The sequence below is a fragment of the Pan troglodytes genome, chromosome 9 (genome assembly GCF_028858775.2).
Source record: "Pan troglodytes isolate AG18354 chromosome 9, NHGRI_mPanTro3-v2.0_pri, whole genome shotgun sequence".
NCBI lineage: Eukaryota > Metazoa > Chordata > Mammalia > Primates > Hominidae > Pan > Pan troglodytes.
The window spans coordinates 23,447,088-23,471,843 of record NC_072407.2 but is presented as its reverse complement, the minus strand read 5'-3'; the positions used below and the strand labels follow the sequence as shown (position 1 = coordinate 23,471,843).

The 24,756-nt window shown below is 41.7% G+C and overlaps 1 protein-coding gene across 2 annotated transcripts in view; it reads right to left on the bottom strand.

The window, feature by feature from the left end:
- Window positions 1-24,756, bottom strand: part of NAV2 (neuron navigator 2) — a 773,425-nt gene that overhangs the window by 680,378 nt on the left and 68,291 nt on the right. The window lies entirely within an intron of this gene.

The window sequence follows — 24,756 nt, the reverse complement described above, 5'->3', positions numbered from 1 at the left end:
ACAATAGTACCCATGAGGTTGTTGTTAAGGATTGACAAGACAGTCCATGGAGAGTACCTTTGTGCACATTAAAGCACAACGATGAGGCCACAGGGAACTCCTCTTTTAACCCTGAGAATCAAATGACTATAGAACAAGGGATGGGTGATAGTGGATCAAAAGTCAGGTGAGGCCAGAGTCAAAAGTAGAAGCACTTTATATCATTGCCAAGGAGGCGGCTTGGAACCTAGCCCCAGTGAAGGCTTTTCATTCTTTTAAGAATTCATTCCAGAGACATTAAATCACCAGTGATTATGTTGGCACAGAGAGTGATATTATGGAGAAAAATACACATATCAATGACTCAGAAGTGATTCTGAAAACTCAGCCTCTAATTGGAGATGTTTGAGGAATACTTATTCAATGTATTTTGCCTGTCTTTTTTATGCTTGCACAATAGTTATATGATAGGAAGTTATGTCTAGTTAAGTATAAGAAAACTTTATAATGGGTAGAAACATTCGAAGTGATGAGAATGCATCGTTTCATAGTTTAATTGGCAGTAACTTTTTTTTCTGAGTGGCACATAAATCATAGTGAATGTTATAACCAATGGTTTTTGAGATTTGATGAAATGCAACAACCTTTTTACAAATAGACATTTGGATATTTGACCCATTTGTGAGCTTTAACTGCCTAAAGAAGGAATTCAGCCAAAGGTATAAAAGACTATTGTCCCCAGTATTTTCCAGAGTTAATTTTGCTGGAAAATAATGGTGCAAAGAAAGACAAGAGGACAGAAGGAAGGGGATGGAAAAGAGAAAAGGGAAGCAGAGTGTGGGGTGGGGTTGGAAACAGATTGTATATATTAACACTTGGATACAGGTTTAATCTGATTGATAGGAATAAATATTTAAAGGATGACACCAAGACACTGTGAAATCCTCAGTCATCAAGCAGAGATTACCATGTACATTTGGGAAGATAGTGGGTTTTGAGTTGAAAGTTTTCCAAGGATTGGAAAAACGTATTTGTCTGGTTAGCCTTAAGTAATCAGAAACTAATGAACCTGGGACCTTCCAGTTAAATGAGTTGATAGTAGTAGCTTTATCTCATGAGTGGTCAGTTTCCTTTGTGATAGATCACATTATCTAGAAATGCACTGCTGCTTTCACAGTCTTGCCTACCTCATTTTAGTAATTAGGCAAGAAAAAGAAAGAAAAGGCATCCAAATAGGAAAGGAAGAAGTGAAACTGTCTCTGCTGACTACATGATCTTATGTATAGAAAATCCTTTAGACTCCACCAAAAATGTGTTATAACTTATAAAAGAACTTAGTAAAGTTACAGGATATAAAATCAATATACAGACACCAGTAGCATTTCTATACACTAACAATGAACTATTTGAAAAAAGAAATTATGAAAACAATCCTATTTATAAAAGCATCAAAGAAAATAAGATTTAACCCAGGAAATGAAAGCTCTGTATACTGAAAAGCATAAAATATTGATAAAAAATTGAAGATGACACAAATAAACAGAAAGGTGTTTCCATGTCTTCTAACCTATGTTCATGAAGTAGAACAATTAGTATTGTTAAAATGTCCATACTACCCAAAGCAATCTATAGATTCAACGAAATCCCTATCAAAATTCCAATGTCATTTTTCACAGAAATAGGAAAAACAATCCTAAAATTCAATGGAACCATGAGAGACCCCAAATAGCCAAAGCAATATTGACCAAAGGAAAAAAAAACAAAGCTTGGTGGCATCACACTACAAGATTTCAAAATGTATTACAAAGCTATAGTAATCAAAACAGCATGTTACTGGCATAAAAACACACATAGACCAATGGAATAGGCTACAGAGCCCAGAAATAAATTCACACATCTATGATCAACTGCTTTTCAACAAAGATGCCAAGAACACACAATGGGGGAAAGAACAGTCTCTTAAATAAACAATTTTCAGATAACTGGACATCTACATGCAGAATAATGAAATTAAATTCTTGACTTATGCCATATATAAAAATCAAGTCAAAATGGATTAAAGACTTAAACACTTAAATATCAGACCTGGAACTGAAAAATTACTAGAGGCAAACATAGGAGAAAAGCTCTATGACACTTGTCTGGGCAATGATTTCTTGGATGTGACCCCAAAATCATAGGCAACGAAAGCAAAAATAAACAAATGGGACTGCATCACACTAAAAAGCTCCACAACAAAGGAAGCAATTAATAGAATGAAGAGACGACACAGAGACTGGGAGAAAATATTTGCAAATCATACATTGGATAAGGAGCTGATATCCAAAATAGACGAAGAAATCAAATTTCTCAATAACAAGAACACGAATAACCGTATTAAAAAATAGGCAAAGGACTTGAATACTTTCTGAAAGGAAGACATACAAATGGCCAACAGATATAGGAAAAATGCTCAACATCTCAATCATCAGCAAAATGAAACTTAAAACCTCAATGAGCTATCATCTCACACCTGTTAGGCTGGCTATTATCAAAAAGACAAAGATGACAAGTGTTGGTGAGACTATGGAAGAAAGAGAACGCTTGTACACTGTTGGTGGTACTGTAAATCAGTATAGGCATTTTGGAAAACAGTATGGAGGTCCTTCGAAAAACTAAAAATAGAATTACCACATGACCCAGCAATCCACTTCTGGGTATATACTCAAAGGAATTGAAATCAATGTCAAAGAGATGTCTGCACTCCCATGTTCACTGTAGCAGTATTCACAATAGCCAAGATATGGAAACAATTGAAATGCCCATCAACAGATGAATAGAGTTTTTAAATGTGGTATGTATACACAATGGAATATTACTCAGCCATTAAAAAAACAGAAACATCTGCCATTTGTGACAACATGGATGAACCTAGAGGACATTATGCCAAGTGAAATAAGCCAGGCACAGAGAGACAAATACGATATGGTCTCGCTTATATATGGAATCCAAAAAAGCCAGACTCATAGAAGAAAGAGCAAAATGGTGGTTACCAGAAGCTGGTGGTGGGGTGGGAAAGGTGGACAGGGAAAGGCAAGACATTGGTCGGAGGATATAGTTTCAGTTAGATAGGAGGAATATGTTCTGATGACCTACTGCATAGCATGGTGACTATAATTAATAATAATGTATTGTACATTTCAAAATAGTTTAAAAAGAGGATTTTAAATGTTTTCACCACAAAGAAATGATATATATTTGAGGGGACGAATATGCTAAATTAGTCTAATTTGATCATGCCACAATGTATATATGTACTGAAACACCATACCATACCCCATAAATACATACAATTATTTATCAATTATAAAGGAAAGAAAAGATTTCAAAGAACTGGATATCAGTGTGAGAAGTTGAGACATATTTTGAGAAAATAAAGGCTGTTTTTATCTTTGCTGAAAAGAGCTTGGCAAAAAAAAAAAAAGCCACAACCTTTTGCTTCTTTCCTGTGCTTCTTTTGACCATAAAAATATGAGAGATTCACGTGACAATTGATATTTCCATGTATAAGGTTAATGAACATCTTTGTGATATTTGAAGTCTCATTTATAACAAAGCCAAGGTGTTGACCCCACCTCCCAGTTCAGAGTAATTTGATTTTGCAAAAGAGGAAAATGCCTTAGGAGCTGTTAAAATACTTATTTTCTAAAGGAGCTAAAAAAGAAATGTGCGCCAAAGCTGGGGATAAATCACTGTGTATTCATTCTTGGTAGCTTCATGTCCAGTCTGGCTCTGGATTCCATGCTTCTGGTGGCAACTCAGCTCCTTTCTTCTTCTCAAGGATACACTGAAAAACTCCTCACTTCCTTTCATGCTCTCCATCTTCTTCATTCTCCTTTTTCCAATTATCAATAATAAAACATTGGCCATTCTGACATATGAATTCTGCTTTTAAAAATGCTTCAGTTCTCCATCACCTAATCACACAGAAATGAACCCCAGTGCCACTTTCTCCCTCCAGGGACCAAGATGCCTTAATATCTTTAATATGTACATCATCAGCCACTGAGCATCTACTGTGTGTAAAATCTGATGCCTTGGTCCAATTTCATGGATAAATTTGTAGTATCCATCTCTTGAGACACATGGAAAACCATATCTTCTGTTTCTTATAACAGACTGCTGGTGTTCACCAATATCCATGTTCTCCTCTTTTTTTTTTGGCTCATTTTCCAGTCTCCTTTCATCCAACAGAGGCCATGTGATTTGTTTGCACCAATGGAGTGTGTGCAAAATAATCATTACTTCCAAGCCTGGCACCTACACTTCCTGCATGATACTTCTTGCTCTCTCTTCCTTTGCCTATTGGCCAGATGCTGAAGTGTTAAGCCATTGCGATTTTGAGGCTCATCTCTTACAGCAGCCAGCATTGTTTACTCTAATACATTTCTATTTTTTGAGACTTTTCTCTAATACAGATTTTATTTGTGCATATAATACTTTAAACATTCAATTGGATGTGAGATCTTTTGAAAAGCAACGATCCGCCTTTGAATTGGGGGAAATGCAATTTGCCAACAGTGGTCACAACTGCAAGAAGTTAATATAAAGGCCCCAGTTAGCTTCAGGGGCCTAATCAGAGACTCCCCATGGAGCTAACATTCTTCAACAAGCAAGCCTGTTGCTGGCTCACAAAATGCTTGGTCCACACCACCGCCTTTCAGTTGAGCAGATGGGGGTTTTGATATAAATTGTGCTGGCATTTGCTGCTCTGAAAATAGATTTGTTTTTGCCTCCTTCCAAATTCAGTCCTAAAAAGCAATAGTCAACAAGTTTCATTTCCTCCCTTTAGGCAGGTCAGCCGGACCAGATATCTGTTTGCTATTAAAAAGCACAAAATAAAGCCAAGGATCTCATGCTTGCGGGGCACCTTGGGCTTTACCTTGTTGGTGCCCCATCAAATGTAGAAATTTCTTCTAGAGAATTCCAGGTGGAGCATCCTGTTCTGCTTGCCCTCTTTGATGCGGAGCTCACCACTTAATGAAGGAACACATTCTAGTGTTAAAGAGTACTTCCAGTCAGAAAGCTGAAACTGACCTCCTCAAACATTCCGTTTTTCAGTCCTGTATCTGCCCTTTAGAGGCATCCTCCCAAAATATAGTCCCATCTCTACATATTGACCCTTCAGGCATTTGAAGACAGAATTGAAGTCTGAACTCTTATCTTTTCCTTATCTCTGCCCCAAAGTCCTCTATACAGCATAACTCCCAGGACTCTTCCTCAGAACATACTCCAGCTTGTCAATGTCCAGTGAAAACTGAAGTGACAGGAGCTGGCCACGGTTTGAGCAATATGGAAAGGAATGGGGTTAACATCAGTGCCTTCAGGACACTGTGGTTCTGGGTGAGCTGGACTCTTGTGTTTGGGTTTGAGGCATTTTGAAAAGTAAGAATTGCCTCAGAGGACAGCAGCAGCTCTCCTCAGCTGCGGTAAGAGTTATTGGGGAGATTCAAATGAGGGTAAAGAACACAGGAACCTGGGCCTCACAGAAACCCTGGAATGGATTAGTACTGGAACATGCTTTGAAACCTGCAGGGAAATATAGAATTCAGTGCAGTCTCCACTACAGGGACACCCTAGCTGTACCTTGGGGGCCCCAGCTCCTTCCTGATTGACTTCTGCTGCTCTCCATACCACCCACTCCCCCACTGCCTCGCTCTCCATGCTCCATGTCTTCTCAGTGGCTGCTTCATCCTGGCTTTCACCTCCTCACTGTCCATGACACCTTTTGGCTTCTGCCTGCCTTCTTGTGAGTGTGCCATTTGTGGTTTTTTTCCCAACATACTCTCTATGACTTAAATTCAACACTTCCACAGGGAGAGAATATGATCTTTTCCCTTAATCACCACCAACTCAGTCATGAAATGTTTTAGCTGCAGTTTGTCCTAGCAGCTGCTGGCCAGCCTATGGGTTAGTTCAAATGCTCTCCCCTAATCAATAAACATCAATTAACAATGATGACAGGGGTGGGCCACAGGAGAGGAAAGTGGCAATTTCTACAGAAGGATTCTGGGTTTTCCTCACATTCACAGAATGTGAATTCAAGCTTATCAATGCTTTTTTTTTTTTTTTTTTTTTTTTTGGTCAGAGTTTTGCTCTTGTTGCCCAGGCTGGAGTGCAGTGGTGCAATCTCAGCTCCCTGCAACATCCACTTCCCGGGTTCAAGTGATTCTCCTGCCTCAGCTTCCCGAGTAGCTGGGATTACAGGCCTGTGCCACCACACACAGCTAATTTTTGTATTTTTAATACAGACAGCGTTTCATCCTGTTGGCCAGGCTGGTCTCGAACTCCTGACCTCAAGTGATCGGCCAGCCTTGGCCTCCCAAAGTGCTGGGATTACAGGCATGAGCCACCGCACCCAGTCTTATCAATGCTTTCGACAACCAGATCACACCATGATGTATGTTGGAAAATGTGATGTGTGTTATGGAAAAATCCAAAAGCTGTGTTTTTCCTAGCTGCTGCTAAGCCAGCACTCTCTACCTTGCACCTATATGTGCAAATCTTGGCTTACTATATTTCATCTTGATAGACTCTACAGAAGGTCCCAGTCCTGCAAATTTGCTCTTAATCTAAATTCTATCTTCTGACACCAGGCATTTGTTTGTTTGTTACTCTCTGCTCTGTAAATTCCAAAGGTTCCTTACAGCCCTATCAGAACCACAAGGAGAGGAAGGAGACCAAGAAGGTTGGGGTCAGCACCCAGCCCCAACCTCACTTTGGCCAGAAAAACTGTTCTAGTGCAACAGAATTCCTGGTAAGAGTTTCTTGGAACAATATTTTCTGAAACAGAAATAAAATTTGAAAACCATGGAGGCAGGGTCTTTTTGTGGCCTCTGTGCTCAGTGGTTGGTCTCATTTCTCAGCATAGCATGCTTGCCCACCCCCAGGACCTCCTTCTGGGGCACACTAAGATGGGTATACTGCGGTGCCCTGTCACACTTCCAGCTTCAGCAGTCGTTAAACGCAGCAAAGAACTAGAAGAACGACTGCTTACCTCCTTGCTCCAGGAAGCAACAGCCTGCTGTGCCGATTCCCACTTCGGGCTTTAACCAGCAGCAACTCAGCACAGCTTGAAGGGATGCACTCTTTATCCCTGGTACCATCAGACCAGGGCTGAGGGACAGCAGTGGAAACTAGCTGTGGGCAGCTTCCAGGCAGGGATGAGATGCCCCTCCACCTGCCTGTCTATGTTGCCTTTAACAAAGCTAAAATAAGGCAGATTTACATTATAAAGGTTTAGCAGGCCATGAAGGGAGTTTTTTTTCTATTGTGTCTGAATCTTGGCTAAAGCCTCAGGCTAAAGATAATTGGTGGCAAGTAGCCCATGTTCTAGAGGGCTGCTTGACACACTTGCAGCACTTACTGGAAGATGGCAAAGCTAGCCTGGAAACACCCTCCCTGGGTAAGAGGCTGTGTCAGAGGAGGCTGGAGCTTCTCTGAGGAGCAGACCTTTCCAAGGACATCTGTAGATGAATTGGAGGGGACAAAGAAAAGTGATGCTGTCTACCCTCAAGTGTCAACTGATCCACATGGCAGGGGAGACTGGCATCGTATCTTCTTAACTGGATGTGTGCAGAGCTCCAGAAACTTGCAAAAACAACTCCCTGGTGTTAGTGAAGCAGGCCAAAGTGAGAAAGTTCTTGAGAACTTGCTCTGTCTCCAGGTGTTTGAAAGTGTGTGTAAAATAAACATTGCTGCCCATGAGCTGAAGCTGCCATGATAGCCAGGTGAGGGGATGGCATCAGCAGCTGGGCTCGCTGCTCACTCCCCTCCTCGCAGGGCAAGGGTGCACTGTACTTATGGGACAGGGAATGCCAGTGAAGGTCGCTGGGTTTGAACTGTCTCAAGAGGACCCAGCCTGAGAAGGCTATGCGAGAGGGGACTGAAGAAGGGGAGAAGACACCAAACGGGTCAGCTTTAGGGGCAGAGACCACATGCCGAGGCTCTCATAAAGCCTGCCACATACTCCATGGAAGAGCTGACTCTAGGAAACTGCCCCAGCAAAGGTGATTGGATGGCCAAGCGAGAAGTGCAAAGAGCATCAGCTGCATGAAGAGGCCTCTGCCCCATTCCTTCCTTCCCTTGCTCGGCCCTAGGGAGCCAGAACTGAGAGGGGTGGGGGTAAGGGGACAGGTGGGTAAGAAGTGGAACTGAAGAGTGAAAGGACAGCCAGGGTCTCCTCATGCCCACCATTGCTCCCTGAACTCTAGACCAGGTTTGAGCTGATGAGAGGGATAAAGTTTGTAAACTGAATGTGAAATTGAAGTTTCCATTTATATTGGGCTAGACTTTCTAATTACTCAAGATGAGGCTGCTGCCACTTTTTTTCTAATAGCTAAAAGGGACTGGAAATGATGTTTCTCCAAGTGACAGGGAAGTGAGTTTGGAGGCCCTGGTGGGAAAAGACAATGTGTTTTCCTGATGAAATCCTGCTGACTTCAGGCCACTCAGCAAACTGGTTAAACAGTCTCAGGACTTAATCTTCCCAAACCTTAGATTCTTCATCATCTGTCAAATGGAGAGCAAAATGCCCACCTCCTAGAAGTGTTTTGAGAACTAAAATGAAAATGTTATGTCAATCTTTAAAGTGTCCAGCACTTGGGAGTGCCCAGCCAACAGTGCTCCCTTCTTCCTCTATTTGCCATCACTGAGCAGAGGCCCCTCCCTGCAACCTTAAACCAACAGACTTGAAGAACAGCAGAGATGAAGAGACTGTGGAGAGATGTGGTCTAACTTCCTCCTATTAGAGAAGATGAAACTGAGTTTCAGAGAGACTGGAGTCCTACTGCCGAAGGTCACTCACTGGGTAACTGGCAGAATCAACATTGAGACCAAAATCTCCTGACCCCCAGGCCAGTCTTTTTTCTTCTATGAAGTGTATGGACATTCCCGTAATAGCCCAGTGAGGCTTTATTGATTGGTTAACTGAAAAGTGACTGGAGACCTTTAGACTTGGTCCTGGCCCCCTTGGCCGTGCCAAGAAGTGCCCAGTAAATAAATGCATTGGCACAAGTTTTCAATTCACAGAGTACCAGCCCTGCTCCAGGAACTATGATTAGAGCTGGATACACACCTGGAAACCACCACCTCTGGACTCCCTGAGCTCCCAATCTGGCAAGAGAAGCAGAAGACTCTGAGTGCACCTGGGGGATTCTAGAAAGGCTTCACAGAGGGCTTAATGAGCTTGTGCAATTGGGTAGAAAAGGATGGAGGTCCATTTAGGGTCTTCCCCTTTCCCCTTCTCCCCAGGTGACCTCTCTGTTTTAGGGGTACCCAGTTTTGAATTCCTTGGCTGTGTAGTGGGGCTAGCAGGAGGGCATTTCTAACCTTACCTTTGCCTCCAAGTACATTAACATAATGCACACACGTCAAGGCTCTTAGGCAACAGCTTTCCTGATATGGATGAAGAAAGAATCACATGGGAAAGAAGTTTCCCACAATCAGCTTGCACACCTCTGCTCATTTCACAAGTTAACAGTCCTACTGATCAGCCCTTCTCTTCCCACCCTGATTCTCTGCTTAGAAATTTTTATGACAGGAAGATGACTAGGTGGCATAGAGGAAAGATGACTGCTAAGGTACTTCCCCAAAGAGAGCAAAACAAATAGAGCTCAAGGTTTAATTCCTGCTCAAGGTATTAAATTTCGCATTCAAGTATCACCATTGACCAGTGATCTCAAAAGACTTAGAAGGAAGAACACAAGCTGCATTTTTCTTAACTCAGGTAATCCAAATCTGAATTCAGTGTAAGTAATAGCAGGGATAAGCACTTACCTCTTTGGATGTAAAACCAATTAAATGCAGCCAAGAAGGTACACTAGCTTGAATGCGTCAAGGAGCTAATTCTCAGTGAGGCCCCACATTAATTGGTTCAGCCCCACTTTGCAGCTGGCAAAATTTCCAGTGTCTCTCAAAGCCCAGTACTGAGATAAGCCACTAGGCTACCCCTTCCAAGCCACAGACACTGACAGACAAAGGGCAGAGGCTTTTAAACAAATTGGGAAATGGTATGCGTTTATGTGTGTTTTTAATTCGTTGCCAATATTAAAAATTGGGATATTTAACAACAACAACAACAAAAAACCCTGACTTCTGGGTTTTCTTAAAAACATGAAAGGTCTCAAAGATTTAAACGTATTTGTAAAACCCATTATAATAGCAGAAGAAATCATTGGAGAATCCTTTTACAACCTCAGGGTAAAGAAGGTCTTTCTAATTTGGACCCAGAATCCGGAAGTTCTAAAGGAAATGATTGATTTGGCTACATTAAAAAAAATACCCCAAACACAATCAAAAACACAAAACACTAACTAGCGGGGGGATGCAGATTCAAACTCATATCAGGAAGGGATTAGCTCTCCAATATATAAAAAGTTTAAGAAATCAATAAGTACATGGTCAACAACCCAATAAGAAACAACTGCATGCAATGAACTGACAGATCACAGACAGTGAAATACAAGTGGCTTTTGAGTACGGAAGATATTCGGCTTCACTCATAATTTAAAAAATAAAAAGTAAAATTACATCAAAATGCCATTTTTCACATGTTAGAATGGTAAATACCCTAAATCTTCATAATACACTGTTGGCATGGCTGTGGGAGATTGCAAATCCTCCCCGCCTTGACCCCCATCCCAGAAATTAAAAACAACAACAACAACTATTTGTGCCACAGCCAGGAAGCCATTTGACTTCAAGTCATGTGTCCCAAAGGCTGGATTCCCTTGGGAGTTTTCTACCTGGATTCTGAAGATGAAAGTGAGAATTTTTTCTGGGTTCTATTTGACACTTAACATGCTGCCCTCCTATAACTAGGCAAAGGTTCAGGTTAAAAATAACAGGTGTCTCCTCAGTAATCCTAGCTGCATGTGCTCTTCTATTTCTTATTAAGAGAAAGAAAGGGAAGCAGAAGGAAGAAGAAGGACCAGCACAATTGCAAGCCTGCTGTGCGCCAGGAGCTGCATAGAGCTTTATATGCATTATCTCATTTATAGCCCACGTCAAGTGTGAGAGCATTGCCATCCTCTTTCTGCAGGGGAGGAAAGAGACTCAGAGTAGCCACATGACTTGATTTCTTTGACAGATGTGTGCAGAGGGGACTGAACAAAGGAGCCACAGCTTGGGTTCCCTTGGAGGAAAAGCTTATTTTGATATGGGTCATTTTTCATTGATTGAGTCAAAGGAAATCTGGAAGCTAAGAGTGTCCCGGTCAGCTGCTAAGAAGTCTCAGTCACACTGTAGCAGGGTGCCATGCCAGGGATTTAATTTGTGTTTTTCTTTAATACTCTTCTCCAGTGAGAGAGGTGCCAAGACCAGTCTTAAATGGATGCTCTGTGTGAAGCAAATAGCAGCACTGAACTCATCAAATGCCATTGCTCCCTCTGATGAGAGGAGAAAGTATGAAGATTCTTCACACTGCATAAATCATTAGGTTCCTGGGTAGTGTGGTAGGGCTGAGAGTCAGATGGGTCCTCAAGAGAGACATAAATTTCCTGCCAATACAGCAGTTGTGGGAGGAGTCAATAAATTGATGACAACCCCGCCCCCCAACTCAAAAAACAAAAATTGATAGGACTGTTTACTCTAAGCCTGAAAAGAGGTTCTCACTGGCTATGGCCTATTTGGTTTCCCTCTCCCTGCACCCCAAAGCATATTCCTCTCTTGGCAAGTTTCCTATGAGAGACTAGGATTCCTACTAACCAGTCCCTCCTTGTTAGTAGAACCACTGTGGGTAGATGTTGTTGTGCTTGGCAAGGGAATATCTTTGTAAATTAGGGACTAGAGCAAAAAGGCGAATATTTTTTTTCTGTAACCAAGGAGCATCCCTGGTTTATTTCTTCATGGAGTCCTTCAAGGAGTATCAGGTTGTGATGGCAGAAATTTTCAGAGAAGAGGGATGAGGAAGAAAGCTATTAAATGCCCTGGGGAAGCTGGGTTCCTCTGGAGACTGCCAGCCGCACTTCCCCATCCTGGAAACTCCCTGGGACCCATCTGACCCCTTCTTTGGGGAAGAAACAACTCTTTACATCTAGAGCTGTGAGGCAAGCTGGTTTCTTGGGACGCTAGGAGCACTGGAGAGGCCAGGCAGGAAGCTGTCAAATTTTGCTGAGACCCACATTCCCAGAATCTCTCCAATCCCAAACTCATGTCTCCTTTCACCACAACTCAGAATCACTGAGCTAGAGTTGTCCAAATGGTGCATTTCTCTGAAACAGCGCAACTTCAGGAAATATCCCATAATATCTTGCTAAATCAGAACTCTCAGTAACTCAAATACCATCTACTTCCCTCTTTCTCTCTGTCATTGAAACAAGGTAAAAGATAAGAAAACAATCTCACCTCAGGGCTTTGGATGATAACTTTTAGCAGATATATGGGTCTTGACATCAATAATAAAGAGCCTTGGGAATTGATGTTCAGAGTTACAGGCCTGGGATCTTTTAACATCCTCAATAACCAAAAAGGGATTTAATATGAGTCTTATATTCTACCTATTCACGTGTGAAAAAGAGATCAGAACTAAGAAGGGTTAAAACCATAATGGTTTTCTGGATAATCCTCCATTATCCAGTATCATCCCTGTCCCCAAATTTAGTATTTAACGGAAGTTGCACTGAACCTTTCCATTGTATAATGTTTCTTGGCCACTATTCTGTGACATAATGGGGCAGGACCACGTAAAATAAACAGAGAATATGGTTCTAGTCCAGACTGTAACCACTGGCTACATGCCCCTCTAATTCTCTAGGTCTCAGTTCCCACGCATGTAAGACAAGCCAGTTGAATTAGTGCAGGCTGTCTCTGGATGGAATGAAAGAGAGACCAGCAGGGCACAGAGTACCTATCCAGCTGGAAGAAGGAAAAGGCATTCATGAAGAAGGGAAGAGCATGATCAATGTCCATGGTAAAGCACGTTTGTCATTGTCCTTGGATTTGGTGACTCTATCTACACTCTTCTTAGATATGGATTGGCTCTGCTCTTCTCCAAGAATAACATTTCTTTCCTTCTGCATGAGACTCAATTCTATTCATCCTTAAAGGTCCAGTTCAAAAGTCACTTTCTTAACCTTTTTCTATAAACAATCTCTTCACTGAACTATTCCAGCATTAATTTGCTCCTCTATAATGAGCCTTGCCACTTTGCCTTATTATTCCATCATAGCCCATAGTCTCATAAACACAAGGTTGTATTCCACAAATGTGTACCAAATAATGCTTAGTAAAATGCCTCAAGCATAGTATATGCCCAGGTTACCATAGAATGACTGACTGAATGGAAGAATAAATGAATTCCCATAATATCAACATATTATGGGACATAGCAAAATTACTCCAATTTAACCTTAATACTTTAAATATTTTTATTTTTAAATTCTTGCTTAGATCTTCTTATAAAAACACCAAACTAAGGCCGGGCACGGTGGCTTATGCCTGTAATCCTAGCGCTTTGGGAGGCTGAGGTGGGCGGATCACTTGAGGTCAGGAGTTAGAAATCAGCCTGGCCAACATGGCGAAACCCTATCTCTGCTAAAAATACAAAAAAAATTAGCCAGACGTGTGGCAGGCACCTATAATCCCAGATACTCAGGAGGCTGAGGCAGGAGAATCACTTGAACCCAGGAGGTGGAGGTTGCAGTGAGCTGAGATTGCGCCACTGCATTCCAGCCTAGAAGACAGCGAGACTCCGTCTTGAAACAAACAAACAAACAAAAAACGCTGAACTAATCCTATTCCAAATTCTATGGCTTATTTCCTATAGATCCCTAATTTGACCGCTTCTTAGAATGTGGAGGAACCTTTAATTTCTGACAGTCAAATCTTTGATGAATGCCACACATAGTGCTCTTCTCTTGGCCCTCAAAGAAACATCTCTGACAGCATTTCAGCCCAACCTTCTGGAAATATTTAATTCCTCTCTTACAGCCTCCCCATACCTCTAGGAAGCAGCAAATAATACTTAGAGAACTAGTAATCTTTATTCAACACAAATAAAGGGGAAAACAATACCCATGGCTCCTTAAAGCTGTATATTAGCCACCGTGCAGAAAGTATCTCATTGATATTAATGTGCTTACAGCTTATTACACAAAAATTAATTAAAAATTGAATAAGGCCAGAGCTCAAAATTCCGCATATCTAATTTCCCTGCCAAAGCAGCTCATACAAAGAATAGCTAAAATTCTAAGAGCATTAGTTTATCACAGTGCAGCATACAACTCCATTTCAGTTCACTCCCTTTCAAAGGAAATGGGGACCCTGTGGCTTTCTGGGATCCTTCATTAACATGTCATCTTTGGGGAGTGGGCTTGGATCTAAAGAGATTTCATACTATTATTCTACGATTCTCAGCTCATGCCTCAGCTCCTAGAGAACTTCCTAGTTATTTCTCAATCACAGATGGCCCGTCCCAAGCAAAAAGGCTAAACCTGTCAGAAGTCTCCCCTGGCCCCAAATATCTCTACCAACTCATGGGTGACTCAGTGAGAAGAAACTCCTGACAGTCAGATCAAGCTGATTTCTACCTCTCTGCTCCCTGAAGTAGCTGTGTAGAGTAAAAGATAATGAAACCCAGTTAGATAGACATTGGCAAGCCACTTTCAATCTCTGAGCCACTGTTTCCTCACATCGTACTTGCCTTAGAGGAATGTCAAGAGCTCAATGAAATAACATGTGTGTTGTACATGGTACAGAGTAGATGCTCAATAAATGCTCTCCCCACTTAAGATGCTAAGTTTCAGTCCAGCAGTTTGGAAGCTTCATTGCTTTCCCCATAACAGAATATTCTCAAGCCTCTTACCTCTGAACCCTACAGGACAGTAAATTTTTGAAGGTGAGAGCTTTTTGACCCATCTCTCTACTCCCAGCACCTCACACATGGCCTAGCACATGATTCTTAGTCCATGACCATCTGTAGAATGAATGAATGAACAAAAATAGCCACCAGTGGTTGGGTGCTTACCAGTAGCACTTTACACATATTAGCTCATTTAATCTATACAACAGCTCTATAAGGTAGACACTGTCACTGTTTAAAGCTTAAAGATACAAAAGCTCAAAGAGATTTGGTATGGCAGCTTTGCTGAAGCTACCAAAATAATGGATAAACCATATGAAGTTGCCTATATCCCATCTTTTAAAAAATACAAATGAGTATTTACTGTGTGTCAGGCACTGAGGTAAATATCCTGCATATATTATAATTTAAATATTATAACCTTGTGAAACAGTTGAAATCACAGATAGGAAAACTGAGGCTCACAAGGGTTAAGTAACTTGACCACAGTTTTTGACTCTTTTAGACTTACAACAATGGCCAAGAGAGAGGAAGTCTCATCCACCTGATATTAAAAGGAGAAGACAAGCTCACACTCAGGCCTGTCTGCCTCAAGCCCCTGATGTGCCACATGCCTCTTGAATCCATGGATCAATGAATGGCAGAAGGGGAGAGGGATGGAGAGAAAGAGCAGGCATAGGAAGAAAGAGTGATGGAGAGAACAGGAATGAAAGGGAAGACTTTCACAGGCACTGTAACTATCTGGGTAATTCCTACAAGGCCAGACGATTCCAATGTAATCTTCTGTGTAATTGTTGCCATGCAGAACAGGCTGGACTCCAGACCTAGCAGTTTCTGGCCAGTGCGCAGAACAACAGAGAGAAAGGCCTCTCCTGTATGCTCAGCCGCAGAAGGGCCTTATGGGTGGCTTCCTGTTGGGACAGGAGTCAGGCTCTCCAGCTCCTACCCAACCCACAATCCTGTGCAGACCAGCCACGCTCTGCTGGGTTTGGCGTCACAGAGGCATTCCTTCCCTTTCTTTCAGCCCCTAATTGCTCTTCAGGGCCGTGGGGGTCTCCCTACTGGCTGGCAGCCTATGAGGCTGGCCAGACTGAACTCACTGTTCCATGGGATCACGCATGAAGGCCTCTTAAAAGCACTGGTTCTCTCACCATCAGAAGCTGGATCAGCCCAGCAGAGATGAGAGTAAACCACCACGTACCAAGGCGTGATTTCCACCCGCTCCCCGCCCCCCAAACTGGCACTGTGTCACTGGAACAAGGACTCACAGAGCAGCATGAGGGATGGCTCCTCAGAGAAAGAGCATGGGCTAGGAGCAGTGAGTCTTGAGTTGCAGGCCTGGATCTGCCTCTGTGTGTGACCTGATGCAAGTCCCCTCCTCTCTCTAGGGTAGGAGACTGACAGGCTCTTGGGCTTGAACATCTCTTCTAAGCCTTATAACAACCCCATGATGCAGGTATAAAGCTTTTCGTTACAGGTAAGAAACCTGTTGCTCAGAGACACTAGGTGACTTGTACAGTGTCACACAGCAAGAAAATGAGGAGTCAGGATGTGATTCCAGGCTGGCCTGGCTTTGAAGCCCTGTATTCTCACCACTGCCCCTCAGGGGCTCTGCTCCTTCATTTGTAATAAGGGTTAATGGTCATGGTCATTATCTTAACTTCTCATGCTTGGGCAAAAAAAAAAAAAAAAAAAAAAAGCCTCTCTCTTAAGGCACTTCATGGGCTCTCAAGTCATCAGTGTTAGGAATTAGAATCATTATGTTGTTTCTCCCACCATTTCCAGCCTCAGTTTTCAAAATTTCCACCTCCATGATTTTTGCCATATCCTCATATCACATATGCTAATACTTAATGTTTGTCTTTAAATCAAATTTAAATCAACTAATTTTTAAAAAGTTAATATCCTCCTAAGCAATAATATACATAATATCAAGGGTTTAGTGCACTGATTATATTCCTTCCTTATATGCAACAAAATAAATTGATAACAATTAAATTATAAACTGTTCATCCAAGTGACACCTTGGAGCATGTGAGCCTTCTGTGAGGAAATGCTCTGTGAGTCTCGGCCCTTCCCCCAGCGTGGACACATGTGAGCATGCGTGCCTTAGAGCCAGGTCATCTTCCAGCTGCGCACTCTGGTCCTCTGTGATGGATGCTGGGCTAGTACAGAGGCAGCTGTGTAATGGGAACCTGGACTGCAGCAGGTGGGCAAAGGAGGCAGAGTTGAGCTCTGAGGACCCAGGGAAGCATGGCTTCCATTTGGGATGCAGCTGAGAGGGCTGGAGGGCTTGGGGCAGGTGAACATGAAGAGATGGAGAGAAGGGAAAGGCAGGTCCATTGACTATGACCCCTCCACCAGCAGCCACGCATCAAAGCCAAGGCCAGGCATCCCACAGTACAAGGCTAGAGAGAGCAGCTGCTTAACACCTTCAGAGGTAGCAACATCCTCAGAGATCTAGTTATGGCAGGCTGTGGGGAGGAGGGCAGGCCCACCTAGCACCCTGCCATGCACCGTGGAGGTCACCCTTGAGTTTTGCTTTGTTTTCCTTGTTAGCTTAGCTTTTAATTGAAGCATAACAGAAGACAGGACAATGCATAATTCATAAGTGTACAGCTCAATGAATTTTCAAATACTGAACTGCACCCAGAAAAAGAAATGAAACATCAACTTCATCCTAGAAGCCCCCTCATGCTCCATTCTATTATGGTCACTCTCTTGCTCCAAGGGTAAACATTATCTTAATTCCTAATACCTGATATTGGTTTTGCCTATTTGGAACTTTATAGAAGTGAAATCGTACATATGGAGTCTTGTGTCTGGCTTCTTTTGTTCAACATTATGTCTGCAAGATTGATCCATACTGTTGCATGTAGCTTAGTTTGTTCTCATTGATGTGTAGTAGTCCACTGTATAAACAGACTTCATTCTACCTTTAATGAGTATATGAATACTACTCAGATTTTGGCTAAGTAATGTTGCTATGAACATTCTAGCAGATTACTTTTGCCTTCATTTCTTTTGGGTGTGTACCTAGGAATGGAATAACTCAGTCATAGTATACAGACATGTTTAGGTTAGTGGATACTGACAGTTTTTCATATCAGTCACACCAATTTTCACTCCCACCAACAGTGTGTGCAACTTTTAGTTGTTCCATATCCTTGCCAACACCTGGCATTTTTTTATCTTTTTAATTGGCCATTCTCGTGTGCATATAAGTCACCCATATTTTGTTTTTTTCCAAACTGCACAACAGCCCATAGGCTAACGCCACTACTAAAGATAGTGACATGGGAGAAACACAACAGTCCATAGGTCAACATCACTTCTAAAGACAGTGACATGGGAAAAACACAACCGCCCACAGGTCAATGTAACTTTTAAAGACAGTAACATGGGCGTAGTAGACTGACTCAGAGGACCTCACCTTACTGCTTGCTCTCCAGCTACTGATGCAATGCCATTAGGAAAGAACTGCCACTGCTATTTACAAAGCCCTGACCCAGGGCTTTGCCCATTCGTTCATCTCACCCTCACAGCAAACTGCCGAAGGCAGGCAAGGAAGGAATTATTCTCAAGAGCTTACATAACTTTCCAAGCATGTACCCGACGCAAACTTCAGGCCTACCTTCTTCTGATTCCAGTTCAGTTTCCTTTCACTGAGTTTAAACTGACTCTTAATTCACTTCTTCTCCATTTCTCAGAAGCATCTGTTGAACTGCAAGATCTCTGATGTTCCTTCCAGTTTCATTATGGTGGACTGATTTGTTTCTAAGTGTGTGAGTGGTTTACTCACTCACCAAGTGTGTAAACAAATGGAAGATCCTTGCTCAATCCTGTCTACAAGGAAATGAAAAGAATTTGGAATATGCATTTCTATCATTCCCCACGTCTTCACATCAGACTGAGAAGCGGGTCTCGAAGCCCCACCTGCCACGGTTCCTTTCTCATGCCAAGCAAAGTGCAGAAAGGGAGGAGCAGTCGATTGCTGCAGCAACCTCCTCCTCAGCTGTCCTGAGGTATGCACGCTGCTGGAAAAAAGTTCTGCCTGCATTGCCAGGAGAATCATATTCATGAGATTCCTCCATATCAGACATGTTTCCTAAGTTTTCTAATTGGCTCATGATGGATTTCTGCAAGTGCTTTTGATGAGGCTCACCTGCAGTGCCTCTCCTCTAAAGATAGTAAGAAAGTTACATGTTTTTGAAAGAGCAAATAATTGTGAAACAGCATTTCAACAACAAAGATGAGCAAAATATAGTTCATAGAAGGTGAGCTACTTGCAGGCAGGGGCCATGAAAGAAAGGGAAGGCACCCAAACTCCAGCACAGTGCCAGCCCCCCAGTGCCACTGACCCTTGAATCTCCAGGACTCAGCTCCCAGACTCAAGGCATACATCTCATCACATATATTCAGGTCTGTATACCCTCCTTGAGCCCCTATTACTGCACTCACTACTGTTATCCTTGCCTCCTCCCTTACCTCCCAAATACCCTTAACTAAGCCTACAAGTCATCTATGTCTGGAATCCATGCCCTGCTATCACTCCTTACTGCCACTACCAGAGATGAGCCCATCATCCTCCTACCTGGACTCCCACTATAGCCTCCTAACCGGTCTCCCTGACTCCACTCTGGCCACCCAGCTATATAGCAGATGCAACTCTGATCACAACACCCCACCACCACAAGCCCTTCAATGGCTTTGGATGACCCTTAGAAAAATGCCCCAAGCCATTTTGCTCATCTGCCAAACCTTCTATGATCTGGCTGCTGCCTCTTTTTCCAACCCCGTCTCAATCCATTCTCCCCTTGGCTTATTTTGCTTCAGATCCACAGGTCTTTCAGTTCCCTAAATGTGCCCCTACGCTCTCCTACCATCATATGCTGGTAAGATGTGATTACACATGCTGATCGCTCTGTCTGGAATGCCTTTTCCCTGTCCTTCATCTCCCAAATTCTGTTCATCCTTGAATAAGAGTTTCAGCTTAGAAAACATGTTTTCAGTGAACACTCATCCAAGCCCAAGGTGAGAAGGCATCTGTGGGCTGTAAGCCTCACACCACCTGCATGTTCCCCTCTGGAAATGCTCATCCCATTTAGTAATTCTTCTCTCAGTGTCTAGCCTCCCTCCTAGACTGTAGTTTCCTGAAAGCAGATGCAATGTAGAAGTTGTTCATAGCTCACTCTCAGCCCCTATCATGCAGCCTGTCAAATAGGAGGCTCTCAATGAACACTGACAGATTGAGAGGTTGATTGAGTGATAGACTGTTTGCTTGTACTATCTTGATGCCAGGAAGTCAGAAAGTCATAGAGAAGACACCTTTTTGTTCTGTTGTTTTTCATACTTTGAGTTCTGAGATACATGTGCAGAACATGCAGGTTTGTTACATAGGTATACACGTGCCATGGTGGTTTGCTGGACCCATCAACCCATCATCCACATTAGGTATTTCTGTTAATGCTATCCCTCCCCTAGACCCCCATCCCCTGACAGGCCCCAGTGTGTGATGTTCCCCTCCCCAGGTCCATGTGTTCTCGTTGTTCAACTCCCACTATAAGTGAGAACATGTGGTGTTTGGTTTTTTGCTCCTGTGTTAGTTTACCGAGAATGATGGTTTCCAGCTTCATCCATGTCCCTGAAAAGGACATGAACTCATCCTTTTTTAGGGCTGCATAGTGTTCCATTATTTACCCAGTATTCCATGGTGTATATGTGTCACGTTGTCTTTATCCAGTCGCCATTTGGGTTGGTTCCAAGTCTTTGCTATTTCCAAGTCTTTGCTATTGTGAATAGTGCTGCAATAAACATGCGTGTGCATGTGTCTTTATAGTAGAATGATTTACAATCCTTTGGGTATATACCCAGTAATGGGATTGTTGGATCAAATGGTATTTCTTGTTCTAGATCCTTGAGGAATCACCGCACTGCCTTCCATAATGATTGAACTAATTTACAATCCCACCAACAGTGTAAAAGTGTTCCTATTTCTCCACATCTTCTCCAGCATCTGTTGTTTCCTAACTCTTTAATGATCACAATTCCAATTGGCATGGGATGGTATCTCATTGTGATTTTGATTTGCATTTCTCTAATTATCAGTGATGATGAGCTTTTTTCCATGTGTTTTTTGGCCACATAAATGTCTTCTTTTGAGAAGTGTCTGTTCATATCCTTTGCCCACTTTTTGATGGGGTTGTGTTTTTTTCTGGTAAATTTGTTAAAGTTCCTTATAGATTCTGGATACTAGCCCTTTGTCAGACGGATAGATTGCAAAAATTTTCTCCCATTCTGTAGGTTGCCTGTTCACTCTGATGATAGTTTCTTTTGCTGTGCAGAAGCTTTTTAGTTTAATTAGATCCCATTGGTCAATTGTGGCTTTTCTTGCCATTGCTTTTGCTGTTTTAGTCATGAAGTCTTTGCCCACGCCTACATCCTGAATGATATTGCCTAGGTTTTCTTCCAGAGTTTTTATGGTTTTAGATCTTACATTTAAGTCTTTAATCCACCTTGAGTTAATGGTTGTATAAGGTGTAAGGAAGCGGTACAGTTTCAGTTTTCTGCATATGGCTAGCCAGTTTTCCCAACACCATTTATTAAATAGGGAATCCTTTCCCCATTGCTTGTTTTTGTCAGGTTTGTCAAAGATCAGGTGGTTGTAGATGTGTGGCACTATTTCTGAGGCCTCTGTTCTGTTCCATTGGTCTATATATCTGTTTGGTCCCAGTACCTTGCTGTTTTGGTTATTGTAGCCTTGTAATATAGTTTGAAGTCAGGTAGTGTGATGCCTCCAGCTTTGTTCTTTTTGCTTAGGATTGTCTTGGCTGTACGGGCTCTTTTTTGGTTCCTTATGAAATGTAAAGTAGTTTTTTTCTAATTCTGTGAAGAAAGTCAATGGTAGCTTGATGGGGATAGCATAAAGTCTATAAATTACTTTGGGCAGTATGGCCATTTTAACAATATTGATTCTTCCTATCCATGAGCATGGAATGTTTTTCCATTTGGTTGTGTCCTCTCTTATTTCCTTGAGCAGTGCTTTGTAGTTCTCCTTCAAAAGGTCCTTCACATACCTTGTAAGTTTTATTCCTAGGTATTTTATTCACTTTGTAGCAATTGTGAATGGGAGTTCACTCATGATTTGGCTCTCTGTTTGTCTATTATTGGTGTATAGGAATGCTTGTGATTTTTGCACATTGATTTTGTATCCTGAGACTTTGCTGAAGTTGCTTATCAGCTTAAGGAGATTTTGGGCTGAGACAATGGGGTTTTCTAAATATACAATCATGTCATCTGCAAAGAGAGACAATTTGGTTTCCTCTCTTTCTATTTGAATACCCTTTATTTCTTTCTCTTGCCTGATTGCCCTGGCCAGAACTTCCAATGATATGTTGAATAGGAGTCGTGAGAGAGGGCATCCTTTTCTTGTGCGGGTTTTCGAAGGGAATGCTCCCAGCTTTTGCCCATTTAGTATGATATTGGTTGTGGTTTTGTCATAAATAGCTCTTTTGATTTTGAGCTATGTTCCATCAATACTTGGTTTATTGAGAGTTTTTAGCATGAAGGGGTGTTGAATTTTATCGAAGGCCTTTTCTGCATCTACTGAGATAATCATGTGGTTTTTGTCATTGGTTCTGTTTATGTAATGGATTATGTTTATTGATTTGTGTATGTTGAACCAGGCTTGTATCCCAGGGATGAAGCCAACTCGATCATGGTGGATAAGCTTTTCGATGTGCTGCTGGATTCAGTTTGCCAGTATTTTATTGAGGATTTTTGCATCGATGTTCATCAGGGATATTGGCTTGAAATTTTCTTTTTTTGTTGTGTCTCTGCCAGGTTTTGGTATCAGGATGATGCTGGTCTCATAAAAAGAGTTAGGGAGGATACCCTCTTTTTCTATTGTTTGGAATAGTTTCAGAAACAATGGTACCAACTCCTCTTTGTACCTCTGGTAGAATTTGTCTGTGAATCCGTTGGGTCTGTGAATCCTATTTTTAGTTGGTAGGCTATTAATTACTGCCTCAATTTCAGAACTTGTTATTGATCTATTCAGGGATTCGACTTCTTCCTGCTTTACCCTGGAAGGGTGTATGTGTTCAGGAATTTATCTATTTCTTCTAGATTTTCCAGTTTATTTGCGTAGAGGTGTTTATAGTATTCTCTGATGGTAGTTTGTATTTCTGTAAGATCAGTAGTGATATCCCCTTTACCATTTTTTATTGTGTCTATTTGACTCTTCTCTCTTTTCTTTTTTATTAGTCTGGCTAGCAGTCTATCTCTTTGTTAATCTTCTCAAAAAACCAGCTTCTGGATTCATTGATTTTTGGAAGGGTTTTTCGTGTCTCTATCTCCTTCATTTCTGCTCTGATCTTAGTTATTTCTTGTCTTCTGCTAGTTTTTGAATTTGTTTGCTCTTGTTTCACTAGTACTTTTAATTATGATGTTAGGGTGTCAATTTTAGATCCTTCCTGCTTTCTCCTGTGGGCATTTAGTACTATAAATTTCCCTCTAAACACTGCTTTAGCTGTATCCCAGAGATTCTAGTACATGGTGTCTTTGTTCTCACTGGTTTCAAATAACTTATTTATTTCTGCCTTAACTTCATTATTTACCCAGTAGTCATTCAGGAGCAGGTTGTTCAGTTTCCATGTAGTTGTGCAGTTTTGATTGAGTTTCTTAATCCTGAGTTCTAATTTGATCGCACTGTCATCTGAGAGACTGTCTTTTATGATTTCCATTCTTTTGCATTTGCTGAGGAGTGTTTTACTTCCAATTATGTGGTCAGTTTTAGAATCAGTGAGATGTGGTGCTGAGAAGATGGTATATTCTGTTGATTTGGGGTGGAGAGTTCTGTCAATGTCTATTAGGTCTGCTTGGTCCAGAGCTGAGTTCAAGTCCTGCATATCCTTGTTAATTTTCTGTCTCATTGATCTGTCTAATATTGACAGTGGGGTGTTAAAATCTCCCACTATTATTGTGTAGAAGTCTAAGTCTCTTTGTACGTCTCTAAGATCTTGCTTTATAAATCTGGGTGATCCTGTATTTGGTGCATATATATTTAGGATAGTTAGCTCTTCTTGTTGCATTGATCCCTTTACCATTATGTAATGCCCTTCTTTCTCTTTTTTGATCTTTGTTGGTTTAAAGTCTGTTTTATTGGAGAACTAGGATTGCAACCCCTGTTTTGTTTGTTTGGTTGGTTGTTTGGTTTTTGGTTTTGCTTTCCATTTGCTTGGTAAATATTCCTCCATCCCTTTATTTTGAGCCTATGTGTTTCTTTGTATGTGAGATGGGTCTCCTGAATACAGCACATAGATGGGTCTTCACTCTATCCAATTTGCTAGTCTGTGTCTTTTAAATGGGGCATTTAGCCCATTTACATTTAAGGTTAATATTGTTATGTGTGAATTTGATCCTGTCATTATGAAGCTAGCTGGTTATTTTGCCTGTTAGTTGATGCAGTTTCTTCATAGTGTCAATGGTCTTTACAATTTGGTATGTTTTTGCAGTGGCTGGTATTGGTTTTTCCTTTCCATATTTAGTGCTTCCTTCAGAATCTTATAAAGCAGGCCTGGTGGTGATAAAATCAGCATTTGCTTGTCTCTAATGGATTTTATTTCTCCTTCGCTTATGAGGCTTAGTTTGGCTGGATATGAAATTCTGGGTTGAAAATTCTTTTCTTTAAAAATATTGAATATTGGCCCCCACTCTCTTCTGGCTTTTAGGGTTTCTGCAGAGAGATCTGCAGTTAGTCTGATGGGCTTCCCTTTATGGGTAACCAGACCTTTCTCTCTGGCTGCCCTTAACATTTTTTCCTTCATTTCAACCTTAGTGAATTTGATGATTGTGTGTTTTGGGGTTGCTCTTCTCGAGGAGTATCTTTGTGGTGTTCTCTGTATTTCCTGAATTTGAACACTGGCCTGTTTTGATAG